The sequence below is a fragment of the Trichechus manatus genome, unplaced genomic scaffold, assembly GCF_000243295.1.
Source record: "Trichechus manatus latirostris isolate Lorelei unplaced genomic scaffold, TriManLat1.0 scaffold00115, whole genome shotgun sequence".
Taxonomy (NCBI): Eukaryota; Metazoa; Chordata; class Mammalia; order Sirenia; family Trichechidae; genus Trichechus; species Trichechus manatus.
Genome location: NW_004444051.1, coordinates 274887 through 281526, shown reverse-complemented (window position 1 = coordinate 281526; position 6640 = coordinate 274887).

Here is a 6640-nt window from a genome sequence, read left to right as displayed (position 1 = left end):
AAAAAAAAAAAAAAAAAAAAAAACCCAAACCCTTTGCAGTTGAGTCGATTCCAACTCTTAGTGACCCTGTACAGTATCCCCTAATTCTGTTTGAACAACTGCCTCTTGGTCTATGTACAGGTTTCTCATGAGCACAATTAAGTGTTCTGGAATTCCCATTCTTCGAAATGTTATCCATAATTTGTTAATCATCCATACAGTTGAATGCCTTTGCATAGTCAATAAAAGACAGGTAAACATCTTTCTGGTATCCTCTGCTTTCAGCCAGGATCCATCTGACATCAGCAATGATATCCCTTGTTCCACTTCCTCTTCTGAAACCAGCTTGAATTTCTAGCAGTTCCCTGTCGATGTACTGCTGCAACTGCCTTTGGATGGTCTTCAGCAAAATTTTAGTTGTGTGTGATATTAATGATATTATTTGATAATTTCTGCATTCTGTTGGATCATCTTTCTTTGGAATGGGCACAAATACAGATCTTTTCCAGTCAGTTGGCCAGGTAGCTGACTTCCAAATTTCTTGGCACAGAGGAGTGAGCGCTTCCAGTGCTGCATCCGTTTGTTGAAACATCTCAATTGGTATTCCATCAATTCCTAGAGCCTTGTTTTTCACCAATGCCTTCAGTGCAGCTTGGACCTCTTCCTTCAGTACCATCAGTTCTTGATCATATGCTACTTCTTGAAATGATTGAATGTCGACCAATTCTTTTTGGTACAGTGACTCTGTGTATTCCTTCATTCTTCTTTTGGTCCTTCCTGCATTGTTTAGTATTTTCCCCATAGAATCTTTCAATATTGCAACTCGAGGCTTGAATTTTTTCTTTCAGCTTAAGAAATGCTAAATGTGTTCTTTTCTTTTGATTTTCTATCTCCAGGTCTTTGCACATGTTGTTGTAATACTTTATTTTGTCTTCTCGAGCCACCGTTTGAAATTTTCTGTTCATCTCTTTTACTTCATCATTCCTTCCTTTTACTTTAGCTACTCTACATCAAGAGCAAGTTTCAGAGTCTCTTCTGACATCCATTTTGGTCTATGCTTTCTTTCCTGTCTTTTTAGTGACCTTTTGCTTTCTTCACGTATGATGTCCTTGATGTCATTCCACAACTTGTCTAGTCTTCGGTCATTACTGTTCAATGCATCAAATCTATTCTTGAGATGTTCTCTAAATTCAGATGGGATATACTCTAGGTCATACTTTGGTTCTTGTGGATTTGTTCTAATTTTCTTCAACTTCAACTTGAAGTTGCATATGAGCAATTGATGGTCTGTTCCATAGAACTTCTTTGTAGGAGCATGTATATTTCCCTATGTCATGGATTGAATTGTGTCCCTCCAAAAATGTGTGTATCTGTTTGGCTAGCGCATGATTCCCAGTGTTATGTGGTTGTCCTCCATTTTGTGATTGTAATTTTACATTAAAGAGGATTAGGGTGGGATTGTAACACCACCCTAACCCAGGTCACATCCCTGATCCAACGTAAAGGGAGTTTCCCTGGGGTGTGGCCTGCACCACCTTTTATCTCTTGTAGGAGATGAAAGGGAAGCAAGTGGAGAATCAGAGACCTCATATCACCAAGAAAGCAGTGCCAGGAGCAGAGCGTGTCCTTTGGACACTGGGTCCCTGCATGGAGAAGCTCCTAGTCTGGGGGAACATTGATGAGAAGGCCAACAGAGAGAGAAAGCCTTCCCCTGGAGCTGATGCCCTGAATTTGGACTTTTAGCCTACTTTACTCTGAAGAAATAAATTTCTGTTTGTTAAAGCCATCCACTTATGGTATTTCTGTTAGAGCAGCACTAGATGACTAAGACACCCTATCACTGACAGCGCTGTATTTCAGGATAGATCTTGAAATGTTCTTTTGACAATGAATGGTACACCATTCCTCTTTAAGTTGTCATTCCCAGCATAGTAGACCATATGCTTGTCTGATTCAAAATGGGCAACAGCAGTCAATTTCAGGCCACGAATGGCTAGGATATCTATCTTCAAGTGTTCCATTTCATTTTTGATCACTTCCAGTTTTTCTTGATTCATACTTCATACACTCTATGTTCCAATTATTAACGGATGTTTGCAGCTATTTCTTTTCATTTTGAGTCATACTACGTCAGCAAATGGAGGTCCTGAAAGCTTTATTCCATCCATGTCATTAAGGTCAACTCTACTTTGAGGAGTTGACCCTAGTCGTATTTTGAGTGCCTTCCAACCTGAGGGGCTCATCTTCCAGCACTATATCAGACAGTGTTCTGCTGCTATCCATAAGGTTTTCACTGGCCAAGTTTTTCAGAAATAGATCCCCAGGTCCTTCTTCCAATCCATCTTAGTTTGGAAGCTCCACTGAAACTGTCCATCATGAGTCACCCTGCTGGTAATTGAAATACTAGGGGCATAGCTTCCAGCATCAGAGCAACACACAAACCACCACAGCATGACAAACTAACAGACAACTGGTGGTTTTAAGGGATACTAAGCTGTTCAGGCATGGATCAGTAATGTGAAATTTGCCTCCAAAAATGGAGGGCACCAAGAGACCAAAGAAAGAGGTGGGCAACTCCAGTGTGGCAGCAGAGGAGTGTATTAGGGAGACTTACATAAGAAGAGAGTCCTAGGTGGCCTCAAGACCAAAACAGATCTCTGTGTCCTGCAGTGGGAGGGCGGAGGTTTTATAGGAGTAGTGACAGTAGTGACTCCATCCCAGGGGCTTACATAAGAATGCAAACTTTAGTGAACTAGTGGACCACATGGGGGCGCTCATGTTCGGCTGGCAAAGCTTGTTTCTCTTTCAGTAAACCTATTGCCTTCGAGCTGATCCGACTCACAACGACCCTATGGGACAGAGTAGAGCTGCCCCATAGGATTTCCATGGAGCAGCTGGTAAATTTGAACTGCCAACCTTTTGGTTAGCAGCCTGGGCTCTTAACTGCTATGCCACTAGGGCTCCAATAGCTAAGTGAAACAAGAATCTGAAGGGGTAAATATAGGCTGAATTTGGTTTCTGCATTGAGGGAATTTGCCAAACCAGGTAAATTTGTCCTTCAAATTTCACAGCATCAAGAGACAAAGCTTAAGGTGAGAAGTCTAATAACAGACTCACCTCATAAAATTGGAACCCTAGAGGGCTATACCTCAATGCTAGTGTAATCTAGAAAGAAATAAGCCCTCAAGAGACTGTATTGAAAATGACCTATTTAAACTTAAGTGCTAGATAGAAGGGAAAAGCATGTATTCTTCCCAAGAATTTATGACCACAGGCTGGCCCTCATATAGATTTGTTGCCTGAATTCAGTATACCTGAGTATTCAAAACAAAACAAATAAAAACTCTCACTCTTTCAATTCAGTTTCAAGTTGCCCTGGGTAGGTAGTGCCCCAGGTACCTGGTATAAGCAAATGCAAATCCTCTCTAGAGAAGCCTATTTTCCACTCAGGTCATAAAGTATTCACATAGATAAAGTTCCAAAAATTATATAAGTGCGTACAGCCAGAATAAAAGGACAAGGAAATAAGGCACTATGAATGAGATATAGCAGGAAAAAAAAAAAAAAAAACAGTAAGTAGAACCAGACTTCAGATACGGGAAATACAAGAAACAAAATATTAAATAATTATTTTTTAATGTATTTAAAGAAATAAAGGAGCCCTGGTGGTGTAGTAGTTAAGAGCTACAGCTGCTAACCAAAAAGTTGGCAGTTTGAATCCACTAGCCACTCCTTGGAAACCCTATGGGGCAGTTCTACTCTGTCCTATAGGGTCTCTATGAGTCAGAATCAACTAGATGGCAACAGGTTTTTAAAGAAATAAAAGAAAAGATAAAAATATGAGAAAAGAACAAGTACTATAAAAATGACCAAAAAAAAAAAAACAAACCCAAACCACTGCCATGGAGTCGAAACATAAGAAAATAGATGGCATTAAAAACGTAAATGGTAATTTTAACAGTAAATTAAATACAGGTGAATTGAGAATTAGGGAACTAAAGACAGATTTAAATAAATTAATTCATTATGCAGCACAAAGAAACAAAGAGATGGAAAATACAAAGAAGAGAATTTGAGTAAGAATTAATTTACTTAGAATCAGAATTCCAGGAAAGCATTTGGGAGAAGGAGAGAGAGAGAAAGAATGAGAGAGGGAAATACTTGAAGAGAAAATATATGACACTTTCTAGAATCGAAGAGAGATAATAAATCATAGATTTAAGTAGCCCTTTGAATTCTAAGCAGGAAAAATAAAAAGAAACTCATGCCTAGACACCAAAGACAAAGAGCTCTTTAAAGCAGCCAAAGCAAAAGGACAGATACCGACCTACAAGAGAATTACACATAGAGCAACAGCTGAATTCTTAACAGCAGCAATGGAATCCAGAAGACCATGGAATAATATTTTCAGTGTGCTGAGAGAAAGTAGCTATCAACACAGAAATCTGTATCCAGCAACATTAGCAAGATAACAGCAAAATAAAGCCTTTCTCTGACAAACAGTGAATTCACCATCAAAAAGGGGGTTTTAAATAAAACATCTCAGGAAGAATGAAAGTAATCCCAGATGAAGGTTTTGAAATACAAGAAGGATTAGATGAGCAAAAACAATGAAGCATTTTTTGGTGATCTAAACAAAAATTGACTGTATAAAAAAGTAATCATATCCTGTGGAATAAAAATAAATTCAAATATACAATAAAAACAGTATGTAAGTGGGGATAGGGTGATCAGCTTTAAAATTTTCTAAGGTTTTTGTGTTATTTGGGAGGGCTGTAAATTTATTAATACATTTTTACTTTAATAAGTATACATGTTGACATCTCTGGGGTTAAAACAAACAAACAAAAAACCTAAAGCAGAGAAAGAATGTATAACTTCCAAATTAGTAAAGGGGAAAATAAAATGAGAAAAAAATGCTTTGTCAGTCTAAAAGTAGAGAGGAAAGGTAAACATACAGAAGGCATGAAAAATTGTACAAAATAAATCCACGTATACCAATAATCATAATAAATGAAAATAGCTAAATAGTCCATGTTGATGTGTTCCATCGAGTCAATTCCGACTCACAGCAACTCTATATGATAAGAGTAGAACTGCCCCATAGCGTTTCCTAGGCTGTAATCTTTACTGGAGCAGATTGCCAGGTCTTTTCTCCCTCTTAGTGGCTGGTGGGTTCAAACCGCTAACCTTTCCATTAGCAGTCGATTGCTTAACCATTGAACAGCAGGGCTCCTAAATAGTCCACAGGCGCACCTAAAACATGTAAAATAATGAAAGTAAGTGGATGGAGATGGCTATATCAAGCAAATACTACCAAAAGAATGCTGGTGCGCCTACATTAATATTAGATAAAACAGACTTTAATAAAGCAAAAAACGTTACAAAAGATAAAAAAGTCACCACGTAATGATAACCAAACCAAATAAAACCCGTTGCCGTCAAGTCAATTGTGACTCTTAGCGACACTATAGGACAGAGTAGAACTGCCCCATCAGGTTTCCAAGGCTGTAAATCTTTACAGAATCAGACTGCCACATTTTGCTCCCTTGGAGTGGCTAGTGGATTCATTTGCCTTGTTTTCCCTGAAAAATTACTGGATACAGTGTCAAACATCAGTTAGGAAGGATAATCTGTAAGACCTTACCAGGTTGGTGATCCTATTTTGTAATAAATAGCAGGAAAAGGAAAAACAAGGCAAATGTCAGAAGCAATAATCAAGGTCTCCTGTAGGGGCAGTGGTGAATAGGTTTTAGGGGAGCTTCCAGACAAATACAAACTAGAAAGAAAGGTCTGGAGATCTACTTCAAAAAATCAGCCAATGAAAACCCTTTGGATCACATCTGATCCTGTTGTGCATGGGATCACCATGAGTCAGGGGTTGACTCAACAGCAGGTCACAATAATAACTGTAGGGGTGTAGTTGAATAAATGATGGCAAATTTCTATGATGGGCTTTGTTGCATATGTAGAAAACAATTTGAAGTTTGATGACATAGAAAAGTGCTCAAAACATAAGGTTAAGATAAAAGAACAAGCTACAAAAGTGTACAGATAGTGTGACCCAATTCTATAAAATAAAATACATGTTCTTACACATTGAAAAAATGAAAGGGTATATTTCTCCAATTTTTGTACTCAGCTTTTTCCCCACCGGGGGTGACATTGTTTTTCCTCTTTTAACCCAAGACACATTCCTCAAAAATCCTGAAGATTATTTTACCATCTTCCAAATACCTATGTATGGAAACTTTTTCGTTTTAGTAGCTAATTTACATTGACTGTTTACTGTGTGTACTGTGCTAAGAAGTATATATATATATAATTTAACCTTTGTAACAACAAGTTTTGTTTTATTATCCCCATTTTACAGGTGAAGAAAGGGTAGCCTCTTTTGAATAACTTGCCTTATATCACACAGCTGGTAATAAGCAAAGCTGGGACCCTGAACCCACAGCTGTTTTCCTCTAAGCAACTTTTCCTCCATTATTATTAACTGAAGTCCATACAAGTCCATATTTTAGTCAGATTTTCTTAGTTTTTACCTAATGTCTTGTTCTTATTCCAGGATCCCATCCAGAATACCACATTATACTTTGTCATCATACCTCCTTAGGCTCCTCTTGACTGTGACAGTTTCTCAGACTTTTCCCCACACACT